We start from the raw sequence: 16819 nt of genomic DNA on the forward strand, positions 1-16819 counted from the left end.
TAAACCGCAGGCCTAAAGTAATGCAAACAAAGAAAGTAAGGAGTTAATGGCAGGTCCATGAACCTTAAGGATGAGAATAAGGTAATTGGGCCAGAGAAGCCCAATGAAGTTAGTAAAAGCCCATGAGAATGCGGAGTTAGTAAAAGGGCCAAAGAATCCCAAAGAAAGCACATGGGCCAAGGATGCCCAAAGGGACACAGGAGCCCATAAATAGGAAAATCAATGGTCATACCAAGCCATTGGGGGAAATAGTAAATGGCTAGCCTAGAGAGGCCCAGCAGGATTGAGTCATTACAGCAGGATTGAGTCATAGGAAATGAGGGTAATCAAGAAATGGACCGAAAGAAATGTAAAACCCAGTATCAAATAAAGCCCAACTCCTCAAGGGAGTGGGAAATCGAAAAGCAACTCACATAAAAGGTCAAAAGGAATGGATGGTAGACTATGCAGACAAGCCTCTAGCTTACGACAAGCAAATGACCAGCAGACAGATTTTGGACATATATGGAAGGGAGGCACGCGCAAGACCTAGGCACCACCAGCTTGTACCCAGCCAATATAGGGCATGGTGAGGTCATGAGTCAGAGATTTAGAGGGCATGGTTTGGTGGTGGGGAGAGGGGAAAATCTATTTTTGAGGTTTCGGCTCAAGTTCTTTCGGGGAAGTGTCTTGCTGTGATGACTTATTACCCAAAAAAGGCAAGCTAAGTTGGAACTACTAGGTGCATGCCATGAAGGATAGAGAGAGAGAAAGAACCCAGATCGTAGTAAGAAAGGGTGCCACGGCAGACAAACAAACAAAATACCCTTCTTTGTTTGGTGATGGGGTGTGGCTCACAGACGAACCAGTGGTGGTCGGCTAGTATACCTAGACCAGACAAAAGAAGTTAAGGGCTAAAACAGTAAAATTCGGTCACGGCAGGCATTATAAAGAACGAACCTTGCCGTGAACGAAAAACAGAGTAACAACAGGAACCATAACTAAGAAATAGGAATTCGAAAAGAAATACCAAGAAATAGAAAAGAAACGAGTGGGAGGGAAAGATAGAAAACAACCAGAAAGAAAAATAGAGGGAGAATTAGAACGACAGACATGCACCGGTAGATTGATTCCCTCTCTCCCTCATGAAATCCTGCTCTCTGTCAAAAACCAAAAGGAGTCCTTGTGCATCAACCATTCAGGTCCATTTCCCTCAAGGTAGTTAATCTCCACGGTAGGATTTTCCTAAGAGATTAATTGCGTTGAGAAGAAACGTTCTTTCTTCTCTGGCTTTGCTTCTGCAGACTAGATTTAAGTTGATTTCTTTATCTTCTGATTAACCCATACATATTACTATTTGCTCCCTTTTATTCTTTTCTTTTTCTTTTTTGTAAAAGTGATTATTATTACTGTGATTGTGCCTGAGGATCATTTGGTCATTTCTTACTAAGTAGCCAGATGTTTTATCTTTCTTGTTTTGTTATTATGTTTGTCTGCCACAACTTATCTGAAACAGCTCTGCTTGCTGCAAGCACGTTTCTGGCAAACCAGGCATAGTTTGTGCACAAGCTGGACCAAATTGAGTTGCAGTTGGACCGGTCCCAACTCCTTTATCCAGGAAACTTGGGCCTAGTGTAGCAGGAAGCAGCCCAACACCACTAGCACAACCCACCACTTTACAATTGGCGAGGAGTTAGGAAACAGATAGGGGTGAAAATACAAAATCCCTCGCATACAATGCCACCAAAGTCTAGAACGACATGAAATACGAGTGACGTGCCCTCGCAAGCAGAGTCCAGGCCAACAACGTCTCACCAGCAACAGCCTAACCAAATGGAAAGTGCTAACAGAACGGGGGCTAATCCTCAGCCACAGCCAAGAATTTCCACGGATGATGTCAGTACTTTTATTGAAGTATTGTAATCACTGCAGCACTCGCAGTAACAAATGATGGAAGAAATCCATCAACTAAAAGCAGACAAGATGAGGGAGAAAGGGAGCCAGCATGACCCAGAGCATGCGGCAGACAGAGAAAAGGCACTAGCAGGAGGTGTCCCACGGAATGCAGAACAGCATTTCATTACTATGGCTGAAGTAGTGGCTCTCTTGGAACAAGAGAAAGCCAGAACACCTAAGGAGAAGTTTTACGCACGAAGGCCTCCTTACCCATTAAAGGTACTCAGCAAACCATACCCCGAGAGGTATAAGCCAAGGGCCTTTGCATAATACGATGACAAGAAGGGAAGTGTAGTTGAGCTCGTGAGCAAGTTTATTGATACCCTTGGCCCTTACGCCGCAGATGAAGACTTATGTCTTTGGGAATTTTCGAAGTCATTGTGTGACCGGGCATACACCTGGTACATCAGCTTAAAACCAGGATCGATCCCAACTTGGAATGACATGGTGGATGTATTTTGCACTAAGTACTTCCACGGAGAGGAAACAGTAACGCTTGCAACCCTGCAAGCGACCAAGCAAAGGAATGGAGAATATTTGATGGAATACATTAAGAGGTTCAGGGACATACACTTGACTGCTATGACCATTGTGAAGAAAGAACCTTAGTAGAAATGTGTATGACTAACATAATTTGGGAATTCAGAGCAGTCCTGAAAAATCTAGAAATTTCCCAGTTCGCACAGCTGTTGCAGAAAGCTAGGAAGACGGCCCAATTCGTAAAACCAAGTTTAGACAAAAGAAACGCCCCGCATGCTATGGCAGTGACCACTGGAGAACGGAGAGGGAAAACTGAAGGGAGGGAATATGATACACCCCCACTCATACTGTGTACTCCTAAGGAACTGAATGTGCTGCTAGATAAATGGATAGTAAATGAAATCTTTAAACCCAACCAGGTTTCCAGAGAGCCCACGGAGGAAGAAAGAAGAGACCCTTACTTTTGCCGTCTGCACAACTATGTACAACATCTCACAGTAGAATATTGGGCGCTCCGCAGATTGGTGCACCGCAGAATTAAAGAAGGGGCACTGGAGTTAACCTAGTAGGAAGTCCAAAGAAACCCACTCTCGAATCACAAATGGAAAGGTGTAGCAGCAATGGTAATATGCGTAGACCCGGGGGAGGACGAGATGGAAAACTCGGCCTTGCCTGCCGCAGCAATTACCACCCTACAACAAAGCACCAAGTTCAAAAATTTGTTTGACTAGTTAGGACTCACAATAAAGGAAAGAAAGATAGCCACAGAGGCTTTGGTGAGTATCGCCTTCGGGGCAGGAGTAGAGTGTTTATCAGCAAAAATCCCAGAAGACAGAGCCCTCTAACAGGAATCAACTGAGATCATTTTTAGCAGTGAGGATATGGAGGTGGGACACCCAGATCACAAGAGGCCTCTCTATTTGGCAGCTTCCATAAACCAAATCCCCATCAAGAGGGCCTTGGTAGATACAGGTGCTTCTGTAAACCTCATTCCGTTGAGCACCTTGCAAGTGGCAGGAATTTCAGAAAGAAAGATCCAAGGATGCCCAATAGAAGTAATAGGGTTTGGCGGAAGGGGTGAGTACATCGCAAGCCACATCCAGCTGTGGTTGAAAGTAGACCCTATAGCTTCTTTAGCTCGTTTCCATGTGGTCAGAACAGAAGTATTCTATCATGTGCTTTTGGGAAGGTCCTGGTTGCATAAACACCGATTAGTCCCGTCCACTTATCACCAGTGTGTGAAAGGGAGATTGAATGGCAGGATGATGCGTATAGTTGCAAACCCCTCACCATTCGAGCAAGTAGAAGCTCATTTAGTGGAAACCATGTTTTACGACTAATGGGCTCCATTTGGGGAAAGCTCAGTTTCAAAGCCACAAAGTACCTTCCTACCTAAGTGGGAAGACGTCCAAAATGACCTAGAACCTGATCTAAGAGAGTTGTTGGCACGAAAGAAGAAAAGAAAAGAAGCGTCTATCGCAGAATTAGATAACACATCCCAATACATCAAGGTCCGAGGCCTTGATGGCAGGATTGTGTATAAGTTATAAAGGCACGTGGGGCCCATGAGTGAGATGCAAGCGGGCCCTACCCAAGAATGGCAGCACGGGAGTTTGGTATGTTGTGTCGCTCAAGAAAGTTTGGGAAAAGAAGAAGAAAAGGATGGGGAAGTTGTGGCAGAAAAAGATGCAAAGGTTATGGCAGAAGAAGAATTGGAAGAAGTTGACCTAGGGTTTGGTTCACAAGAACCAAGGCCTATCTCAATTAGCGCAAGTTTGGCAGACAAGGAGAAGTCAGAACTGATACTACTATTGAAAGAGTTCAAATATGTTTTCGTGTGGGACTATAGTGAAATGCCAGGATTAGACCCTAGGCTAGTTGCATATACATTAAATGTAGACCCAGAGGTCAAGCTAGTGGTCCAGCCTATCGGGATATTTCACACAGAAATAGAAAGGCAGATAGTCAAAGAAGTATAGAAATTGCTAGCCGTAGGATTCATCAAGCCTATTCAACATTCTTGCTGGCTATCCAACATAGTACCAGTAAAGAAGAAGAACGACCAGATAAGATGTTGTGTAGATTTTAGAAATCTCAACAAAGCCTATCTAAAGGACGAATTCCCATTGTCAAACATGGATTTACTAATAGATTCTACGGCAGGAAGTGCCATGTTTTCATTCATGGATGAGTTCAGCTGATACAATCAGACCAGGATGGCACCAAAGGATGCAGAGAAAACTGCTTTCAGAACACCTATGGGCAATTTCTACTACACTGTGATGCCCTTCGGGTTAAAAAATGCAGGAGCAACTTATCAACGGGCAATGACAACCATATTTCACGACATGATGCACCAGGAACTAGAGGACTATATGGATGACATAGTGGTTAAATCAAAGAGGAGAGAAGAGCACTTCTACGTGTTAAAAAGGGTATTCGAAAGATGCAGAGCCTTGAAGTTAAGAATGAACCCCCTTAAGTGCGCATTTGGGGTGTCCTCTGGGAAATTCTTGGGTTTTCTGGTTCACAATAAGGGGATAGATGTGGACCCGGCCAAAGCCACGGCTATAGCAACTATGAGACCTCCGGTCACGGTAAAAGAGTTAAAGATTTTCTTAGGAAAAGTCTCCTATATCCAGAGATTCATCCCTGGGTTGTCATTAATCACTTCTGCTTTCACCAAGTTGCTCAAGAAGGGGCAAAGTTTTGAGTGGGGGGAAACGCAGCAGATAACCTTCAAGAGGCTACAGCAGATAATGATAAACCTCCCCACGGTGCAGGCCCCTATCCACAAAAAACCATTGCTACTTTACTTGGCCACCAACTCGTATGCCATTGGTGCATTAATCACCCAGGAGGATGGAGGTGGCGTTGAGCAGCCAATGTACTACATCAGTCGCACCTTAAAAGATGCAGAAACTCATTATCCAAGGGTGGAGAGGGCATGCCTGGCCATTGTGTATGCTTCGCAAAGGTTGCGTCATTATTTCTTGACATATGAAGTATGGCTAATGACCAAGTCCCATGCTATCAAAGTTTTGTTATAGCAACCAATCCTCTCTGGCAGAATATCCTAGTGGTTGTTACAATTGTCACAGTACGACTTGAGAATGGGGACACTTAGGGCGGTAAAAAGCCAGGCTATAGCGGATCTATTGGCATAATTTCCGGGAGAGGAAGAATTCCCGTTGGATGATGAAGTTCCAGGGGAAGTTGCCATGGCAGAAGAGGTCAAAGAACAATGGGTAATGAAATTTGATGGGTCTTCTACTACCCAGTCTGGAGGAGTGAGAGTAGTTGTGTACAATGGAGAAGACAAGGTAGTAGTAACTAGTTTCTATTTAGATCCACAATTGACATCACTTTTTACTTACCTTTAAGAACTTGCCACCTAGATTTTGTTATAAATTTTTTGTTAAAGTATTGTGTAATGAATTTATAAAAAAAATTTTAAAAAGTTTCAAAATTTTTCTCCTTCATTAATAAATAAATAAATAAATAAATCTTCTATCCAGGACTCTGGCTTACTTTATAGTTGACAACGAGATGAAGCTGTTTTTCCCTGCATTTTTCTTCTTCATAAGCAAAAAATTACACCACTGTTACAACCAACAGATCTTTATCTACATATGTGATTCTTTCCTCATTCTCCTTATTTCTCTTTTTCTCTTCTATATTTTTTTAGTTTTTCTCTTTGTTTGATCAAATAGTTTGATAAATGCTTTATATATTTCCAAGTCCAAGAAGTCTTTTAATGTTTGCTCAAATTCCAAGAGAAAGACCAGGAGTATGATTAAAAAGTCAATACACTTCAAAAGTAAAAACTTATATTAGTTACTACTTTCTTAGATTCACATTTACTCCTAGTCCTACTCCTAGGTGTGTCACAATTTTTCTTTATCATATATTTTTATTTAATTGATATTACATATAAATATAACAAGTTATTATTAATTTAACAAAAATTTATGATTAATTATTTAATTATATTTGTTTATGCATTCAATGGTTGTTGTATTACTGATCTTTAAACTATTAATAACTATTTTAGAATATTGTACAATATAGTTGTATTTTATACTAAATTGTATTTAGAATACTATTTTAGATTATTGTATATAGTATGGAAGTTGTATGTACAGGAAAAAAAAAGTTATCATTTTATTTTTTAGTTGCCCCCCATGACTTATGTCTAGCTTTTCCATTACTAACCCCTCTAGAAAAAAATCCTATAGTCACCATTGGGGTAATATGTTATCCAAATGGTTTCATATTAAAATAAGAGAAGTGCTACGTCCACAATATTGGCTGCCTTGTAAGAGTAAGGGGTTCACGGTTAGTGCATACTACCATCTTCTTGTTGGCCATAGTGAGCAATTTTTCCCTTGGAAAAGCATTTGGAAGCAGAAGATCCCCTCTAGAGTGGCTTTTTTTGTCTAGACCGCAACCTTGGGGAAATGTTTGACTATTGACAATCTAAGGAAAAGAAAGGTTTGCATTTTGGATTGGTGTTATATGTGCAAGTGTAATAGTGAAAGTGTTGTCCATCTTTTCCTTCATTGCCCGGTTGCTTCGGAGTTATGGGATATGGTTTTTGGTTTATTTGGAGTGTGCTGGGTCATGCCTTTGTCTGTTGTTGGGCTCTTTGCTTGTTGGCAAGGTCGCTTTGGTCGCCACCGCAATGGAGTTATTTGGAAGGTCATTCCTCTTTGTTTGATGTGGTGTATTTGGAAGGAGAGGAATAGTCGATGCTTTGAAGACATTGAGCGTGCTATGCCTGACCTCAAGCTTCTTTTCATCCGAACCTTACTTGACTGGTTCTCTGTGTGGAGAAACCATCCTTTTCTATTTTGGATTTACTTGACTTTTGTAATTTTCGTTCTTGACTTGTTCACCCCTGTATACTCCCTGTGTGCTTGGGTGTCTCTTATTTTATTATCAATGAATTCTTATTACTTATCAAAAAAAAAAAAAAAAACAATGGAAAGGATGAGAGTAGAGGAATTTGGAGAATCAAAAGATGAAGATTATGGATGAGTCAATCTTGTTTTTCTCTAGGATTTCTCTCTCAAAATTCTCTCTGGAAGCTCTCTACAATACTTAGGTATAAGGGTATTTATATTGGTTTGTGTTTGGAATGCGAAAGGTCAAGTTTCTAAATGCTGAATTACAAGCAAATTGGCACAGAATAAGCCAACAAAATGGTTGATTAAATTCATCCTTACAAATACTATTGTCTTCATTAATCTTAGACATATCCTTCAGCATCTAAAACATGTCGCCATGTGGCACAAGCCAAATTGGGTCCATTATTTTGCAGTATTTTTCAAGAAAATTCAAAGCTCTTGAGAATTACGGTAGGTATCACGAAAAAAAAAAAAAAAAGTGGCTCCCAATTTTGGAACATCCTTTGCCCAATGCATATTTTGAAGAATTTACGGTCCACATTCAAATAAGATCTCACACATTTTTTCATGAAATTGAAATTAGGACATGATATATGTTGAAAATTGAAACATGTTTCACTTATTTTCTAAGACAAAATTTGGTATCTATTCAATGTATTTATGATTATTATAAAACCATTGCATTGTGATTAAAATTACCATCTATGTATATATTTAATTACTTCACTATGGGTTTCAGTTAGCTTAACTGGTAAAGTTTCTAATGATTGAATAAGAGATCTGGGATTCAATCCTCGCCTACACAAAAAACCGATTAGTGTATTGGTCTAATGATAAAGAGATTATCAGGAGTAGATGTCATAGGATGAAACTATCTCAAAAAAAAAAAAAAAAAATTTAGTTCATTTTTTTTTTTACCTATTTAGTTATCATGTACCTTCTCATAAAAAAAAAAAAAAAAAAATCATCATCATCATCATCGTGTAAGTTGTTTTGATAATTTAGTGAGTCATGTGATTAAAATATACATACACCTAAACTTTTTGGATTATGATGTAATGAGTTTATTTGAGGGAAACCTTATACTTGACATTACTTTGTCAATATATTCACTTAATTTCATTTAGGGAAATGTTAGCCAATACCCTTAGGGCATTAGTTTAAGAACTATTTTTAGAAACATTTTATTGGGAAAATGATAAAACAATAAATGTTGTTAACAGTTTTTTATATTTTCCATGAAATTAGTGTAAAAACTTTCTTATTATGGTTTATTAACAGTTCCCCCAATAGCATCTGTTAACATAACCCATTTATAAGAGATTAGAGACTATAAAAAGTATGGAAATTCTTGGTGCATATCCGAAAATGCACATGGCGTGCACGTATTGATGTGTAAAAGCACAATTAGCGCTAGCGGAATTAAGAATCAACCAAGTCAATTATACCAATAAAGGCGAGTGATAAGGTAATTTAATGAGCTGGATGCACAAAAAATTACATCCATGTAAATACGTGCATTCCATATGTGCGCCTAGCAAAGCTATAAAAAGTAGTAATATCAAAACAAATTCCATATAAATGAAATGGTCATGTAAACAGATGCCCTTAGGACAGTTGTTAATAAACCATAATAGGAAAGTTTTGACACTACTTTATTGGAAAATATAAAGAGTTGTCAACAACATTTATTGTTTTATCATTCTCCCAATAAAATGTTTCTAAAAATAGTTCCTAAACTAATCTTCTAAGGGCATTGGTTAACATTTCTCTAAATGAAATTAAGTGAATATATTGACAAAGTAATGACAAGGATAAGGTTTCCCTTAAATAAATTCATCTCTGCTGGCACTAACTATGATTTTACCCATCAGTACGTGCACACCATGTGCATTTTTGGATGTGTACCAAGAATTTCCCTACTTTTTATAGTCCCTAATCTCTTATAGATATACTAGCCTCATCATGCGTGCTTTGCGAGTGCGGTGGGCTTTCTTTTTTTCTTTTTTTTCTTTACTAGTGTCATAATTTTCCTTTTTTTAATAAAATTTTTGAATAAGTTTGTTTTGAAAACATGGATTAATAGGAGAATGTCCTATTTTGTAGGCATTTTTAAGAGTAGTTGGAGATATATTTTCCTGAATTGTCCACAAGTTTTTTCCGTGTTAAACTTAAAGTTTTGAGGTATTTCTAAACCACATAAAAATCCATTCCAAAGAGAGGAATTCTTTTATAAATAGTATAGAATAGATATTGACACCAGACAAACTCAAGTGTTGAGGATCCATGGCATTCAAAGAATTTGTTGTTTTTTTTGTCTTAGTATGTATTGCATCCTCCCTTGATGGAGGCATGGTAAAAGAGAACGATCTCAATGATTTTATTTCCAAAAAACAGATTGAACCACGCATCAAAAGTATTGAGGTATCTTCGGTTGTATGTTTGGTAAAGTAATTTTTCATTATTCCATGTCAACTTAGTGCAAAAGCAATTGCAATTTTCATTTCAAACAAAGTCCTGGCATTTATAATAGCTTGAGATTTTTTTTTTTTTTTTTTTTTTTTTTGAGAAAGTAATAGCTTGAGATTTAATCTAACAATTACAATATTTTTGCAGACCAAAAATGGAGAAATCTATGATTGCGTGAATATTTATGAGCAACCAAGCTTAAAGCACCCTTCACTCAAGAATCATAAATTTGAGGTTCATATTTTTTTACGTATTTTCTGTTTAATTTCTCATTAAAATTTAAATTTTATTATGGTGTTTGGCATGAGAGGCTGTTTTTCATGATAATCAATGGTGTTTCTAAGCATTCTTAGGACACATGTTGTAAGACTAGTTTCTCTCTTTCTACCCTTTTTTTTTTTTTTTTTGGGATAAGATTTAGTTTCTCTTTTTTCACCACTCTCTATAGATTTTTCCCATCTAATATTACTCTATATTTTTAATATCTCTTTTTTCATCTCTCTCTATAGATCTTGTCCTCCTTATCAGTGTTATTAAACATGGCCTGGCCCAACCAGTCAAACTAGTGACCTGGTGACCCGACACATCAATCGGGCCGGGTGATCAATTGGATTGGAAAAGTATATAATCCAGTCAAAACCAATGCAACCAGGTGGGTTTTAAGTAACCAGTGTGACTCGGTTGGGTTTTATTAACCCGGTCGGGTTTGTTAATTGTGTAAAATTGCATTAATAGATCAACTTTATTGACTCTTTTATTATTTAAATGTGTGATAATATGGTAATTTAAACAAGAGAAAACCTAAAAAAAAAATCCAAAAAAAGCATTTTTTTCACTTTTCAATTTTCACAATTCTTAAAACCTACTACTACAAGCTGCTACTGTGCATAAATTTTTTATGCTTTAAAGTCTGAACAGATGTACTTGGTCAACAATTAGCATGTAAGTATGACCATATAACTCTATGCCACCAACTATCTTCTTTTGTTTAGGTTTTTTTTTATACTTTATTTCTTCTTTGCTTTTTAGTTTAAGCATTTTTTTTTCTTTTTTTCTTTTTTTTCTTTTTTGTCATGTACAGTGTGAGTGTGTGAGAAATTGAGAGAAATACACATTAGAGTTTGAGATTTTCCTTTTTATTTCTTTAATATACATAATTTTTAGACATGTAACAAGATTTTCTTTAGCAAATTTGTTTATTTTCCTTGTAAATTTTATAGAATTTCTAATGCTATTGCTTATGAAACATTGATTTTGAATTATAATGGCTAGTTTAATTTGGGCATAAGCCTATTTTTTTCTTTTTTAATTTACATATTCAAGTTATGATTTTTCAAACTTAATTTTATATATATTTAATTTTTAAAATCTTATTATTTGACCCTACGACTCAACTGATGACCCACTAGTTGAACCAGTGATCCGGTAACCCAGCTCATAGACTGGGTTAACATCTAGTTCGGGTTTAATAACTATACTCCTAATATTACTTTATACTCTAAATGGGGATAGTGAATTATGGGTATGTTTGGTATGCTAAAGCTTGTAATAATTCCAGTAAGCTTTTCAAAATCATCTCTCCCTAGTTATCAAAAAAAAAAAAAAAAAATTCATCTCTCTCGATAGACTTTGTCCTCCTAATATTACTTTACTTTATAGATTTTGTCCTCCTAATATTACTTTATATTTTTGGAGCATTCACAGTAACAAAGCTAAAAAATATAACTTTTAGTAACTCAAAAACTTACTTCATCTATTTTAACAACTCATTTTATAATACACTCAACATCAAAACTTCTACTTTAACATTCAACATATTAAAACAATATAAAAAATACAATAAAATAATATATCCCATAAACAACCGTTACCCACGTCCTTCAAATCAGAACCCCAAAAACTACCATCACCAACCCACCATCACTGACCCACGATTTACCATCACCGACCCATGAACCACCATCGTCAATCCACAAACCACCATCACCGACCCATGAACCCCACATGCCCTCCTACTCCTCCTAGACTTTGATTCTATATTAGCACCACCACCACCACCGTGCCTTCATCACCGCCCAAGTTGTTCCACAACCAAAACCGCCCTTCGCTAGCCTCCCCATGCAAATCAACAGTACTTATCCTCACCAGCTACCTTCTCACCGGCTTCATCTTTAGACTTGATGTGCTTCTCAGCACGCCACAATATTGCGTGAACACTAGGCGAAGATTGATTCGAGTTGTCTGGGAGCGTGTTTGAGATGGAGTCATCAGTAATGGCAATGGAATTGGTGTACATCCGAATATGAAGACAAGGAGGCAAAAAGTGATGGGTTTTGTGGGCAATTTAGACAAGGTTCAAGTTCGTGGGATGTCATAATCTATGAAATTAACCCAGACCCATGAGAGTAAAAAAGGGAGATGGAGAGGTAGAGAGAAAGAGAAAGAGAGAGAGATGGTTGGAGGGAGAGAGGGAAGGAGCTATGGTGGCTTGTCTACATGTGAGAGTGAGATATAGTGATTTAAGGAAGATGAGGTTTACATGTGTGTGGGGGCAATAAAAAATTATTTTTTCTTTTAACATCTAACTATAGTGAACTACTATTTCTAGCAGCTCACTATAGTAGACACTCAAGATTTTTTAACTTTAGCTGCTTAGTTGTAAGACCTAGGATCCCCAAGTCTAATGACAACATATTGGAACACTGACCAACAGGCCAATCTCTTTTGATGTAACATTCTTAGATTCAATATTTTATTTATTTTGAGTTTAGATTATAGTTTTTCAATTTATCATATTACCCCATCTCAATCTATTATTATTTTATAATCTTATTAGTGGTTCAAGTAATTATGCTTTTTGCACCTGAATATAAAATTTACTAATTTATGTTGAAAATGAATTTATTTTAAACTATTTTTTTATTCGAAATATTACTAAACACCTTTTTTTTTTATACTTTTTTTTATGCTTTATTATTTTCTAGTAAACTTATAAAAATGATAAAAATTCATTTGAAAGTTGTTTAATATTTTTCAGACATAATTTTAGTAAACTTTTGTTAATATTTTCCATTTTAATACTTTTATTTGTATTTTATTATTATTAAATTAATTATGATATTATCACGGTTCAATTTCAGTTGAACCTTGGTCTGACCTTAAAAACTTTGAACCTCTTCATTTTTCAATTTGTTGAACAGTTTAGGTCTGAAAACCGTGATATTTACACAAGATTTTTAACATTGAGCCCCAAAATATATACTTGCTCCCCTACCCAAAAATTTACATACTAACCCAAGAAATACAAGTTATGGATCGAACTTGGTTGCTAAGATCTCTTGTAAATGATTTGATATAGCAATTTGAAACAAGAAAATGATGGATCTGAATAGACTTGTTTTGAAAATTAAATGTCAATAAAAAAAAATAGAGATAATATAACTGAGGTTTCAGGAAAGAGAAATAGAGAGGAGAAGATTATGTTATTAAGAAAAAAATATTTAAATACTGTGTTGTTTTGGTTTTTGGTTTTCATGATTAATATTGCTAATTTAATTTTTGATTCTTTATTTTTGGGAATAGAAAATATTGTAAGATTTTAATGTTGAAACTTTCTTCCCAAAAAACAAATTGCAATTGAATGGTGTTCTTTGGTTGTAGAAAATATTTCCATATTGACAATAATTTAATGTTAACACTTTATTCTAAAAATAAATAAATTAATGTTCCTAATTTAATCTTCATTTAGTTTACTAAACTTGCCCTAGATTTTAAAAAAAAAAAAAAAAAAACTTGCCCTAAGATTTCATTTCAGTGATGCCTTAGTCATGCACCTTGTTTCTAACAAGCAAGCATTTTGGGACTTCTGTAGTTTTCTCTCTGTAAGTTGGTATAATTTCTTCTATGATTCAATTACAAATCTAAGGTGAATTTAGTGCCATATCATTTAGAATTGTAAACGTATGGCACTTTGCACATTATTAGATCGGGGAAATCACATCTTGACTGTCAAATGAACCCTCTCTAATTTAAGTAGAATTAAGAGGATCTTGCTCCATGTAGTTTGTCTCTGAACTTGTGGAAATTCCATATCTAATTCTCTTTTTCTCTTGTTGGAAAACATTACTCCATAACATATGCGCCATAAAGGAACATACAGACAACAAAATTTAATTAAAAAAAAAAAAGTCAAGCATGATAAAAGTGTCAACATTAAAAGAAAAAATGGTGTTCGTTGGTTGCATCTATGCTAGATAATGGAAGAGTGTAATTGAGAAGAAAGAGCACAAATTGATATGAATAAAAAAAATTGATGCTACTCTAACACCTCGGATGCTTCTTTTATAATATTTCTTATGTCGTGATATTTTTATTTGCTGAAGTATAGAAATTATTGAACAGATGAGACCTAGCAATAAAGTAAGAGAACTATTAGCCCAAAGACATTCGAAGAAGCTGCCGCCTAGTTTTCGTTATGCAAAGATTGAGTTAGATGAGAAGTGTCCGCAAGGGACTATCCCGATTGTGAGGGTCACATACAATGAAACACCTGAGAATGAATCAAATTTAAATAAGCCTCAATTTTCTCCGCTTCAATCGAATGGTGGTTTGCGAGTAAGTGATTTATGGCTTTCTTTGTTTAATATTAGTAGTGAATTTTTATTTCTCTACTCATTTTTGTTTTGGTAATACAATTTGAGTCCAAAACCTTGGATGGAATTTATCCTCAGTCTGCAGGGCTGCTTACAAAAACAACCCCAGACAGAATGTATCATTCAAATACAGCAAGTATTAGTGTATATAATCCTCAAGTTGGACCTCACCAATATAGTTCGGCTTCAGTAGCAGTAGAAGCAGGAGATGGACCTAACTTCAATCAAATACGAGTGGGGTGGATTGTAAGTCTTAGGAAAGAGAAAAAGTATTTAAACTTTATTCAGCTAGCTTTACTTTTTATTTGAGGATATCTAATATCTTAACTTCTTGTATAGTTTAATTTCAACATATGCTTTCACCTTATCATTGTGAATGCTGTGATTTGGAGCTAGTGAAAGCAAATTCACACAAACAAAAATAAAAAATCCATATAGGACGACAATATTTAAGGTGGTTTGACCAACTTGAAGCCTACTTTCGTAGGCAACGCCAACCAAAGTCCACTATTAATAATATTGATTAAGTACACTCAAAACTTTACGAGTTTGGTTTACTTTTAGTACTTTTTTAATTGGAATCTCCTTTTATTTTAAAGAGAAACAGTCACATCACCCACCAACTAGATAAAATGCAGAGATTAAAACCCACTGCAACTTGTCATTGTATATATAAAACGAAAGGAGACTTCCAGTTAAAAAAGTACTGGAAGTAAGCCAAGCCCAAACTTCATAAGCCAAACTCACATACTCACACTCACAACACTCATGAACCTCAAAAATATAAACAAAACCTCTCAAGAATATCACACACAAGCTCATATACAAAAGCCTCAATGCACCAAATAAGTCTCTCACAAACAAACTCTCAACACACATACTTAAGTATCTTTCAACCCCAAAAATCTACTAAACTACTTTTTGAATAACTCACTCATTTTTCTTGAGCAAAAGCTACCAAACACTTTACAACAATGCTTATTTATAGGGCTCAAATTCTATTCCTAATGAACAAGGAATACCTAATTAGTTCTTCAATAAGGAACTTTCCTTCCATAACAAGGAGTATCTTTTTCCTCCAATCCACACCAAGGAAAATCCTTTCCTTACACTCCAAGAAAGACGAAATCAATTCAAATTAGGAATTCAAGGTAACTTTTAATAGTGAAAAACTTGTTTAGATCCTTAGCTTGGTTAATTAAGCAATGGATTAATCGACTAATTTCCGAATAGGATGATTTAGTGAACCTCCCTTATGATAATTTAAGCATAAACATATCAAGTACCAATTCGATCTGTAAAATGAAGAAAGAAACAAAAAGTAGATACACACAAATTTCGTGACAAAGTGAAAAAACAAAGGAGAACTACTTCAAAAGAAAAAACACTCAAAGTGCAACACACTCCAAATAAGGCAATCCACTACTCAAATGACATTCTGAAATTGGTCATGAACTCCGATCAACTCCAATAACCCTCATTAAAGGTTTGATTACCACAGCTTGGTATGCACGTTCAACCTCCAACATCCTTGAATAGTTGAGTTCTAACTTGCCTTATATAAATGACGAGGGTAGGGTATGAATTCCTTTGCAGCCGACATTAAATAAAACACATCATTTAATTTTGCAATTTTCAGTCGATTGAGATGCGATTGAATGACTGTCAAAATCAGAATTTTGATCAATCGATCATCAATTGAAATTTTGTCGAATCCATGAATGTCAATCTATCAACCCTCAATCAAGTGGCAGCCAAGTCCTTCATAGAAAGACTTCTTTGAACTAGTTCTTGACAAATTGTTCTTGAATACCACAATAACAGTTACCAACTAAATAGTTATAAGGTTATTACATTTTCTTGGAATTTAGCCAATTTAAAACCTAACACAATTGTTACATGCATGACAGAATAAATTCCTGCTACCTTAAAGCTTGGTTTGGATTCTGTTTGGAATTTCACGCAGACGCGTTTTTGGCTGCTTTTTTTTTTTTTTTTTTTTTTTTTTTTATTCCAATGCCTAGTGCACTATTCATGGGACATGAACAGTGCATTTAGGCTTATGAATAGTAATTTTAAAAGTGAACAGTAACCAGAAAATGATTTGTGATATTCTTCAGGTGAACCCAGACTTATATGGTGATACACGCACCCATTGGTTTATGCAATGGACTGTAAGTACTTTTAGCTTCAAACAAATTTAAGGTCTTGAGAGGATTTTATATATGAACAAAACTTATGTAAAGTACCTTAGGTGCTGTTCTTTAAGTTTCCCTCTTAAAATTTTGCCATGTGACTACTTAACTTAAAAAATACACTTTCATCCATGAAAAAAAAAAGAGTCATGTGGCAGAATCTTAAGAGGGAAATATA

The sequence above is a fragment of the Quercus robur genome, chromosome 5, assembly GCF_932294415.1.
Source record: "Quercus robur chromosome 5, dhQueRobu3.1, whole genome shotgun sequence".
Lineage (NCBI taxonomy): Eukaryota > Viridiplantae > Streptophyta > Magnoliopsida > Fagales > Fagaceae > Quercus > Quercus robur.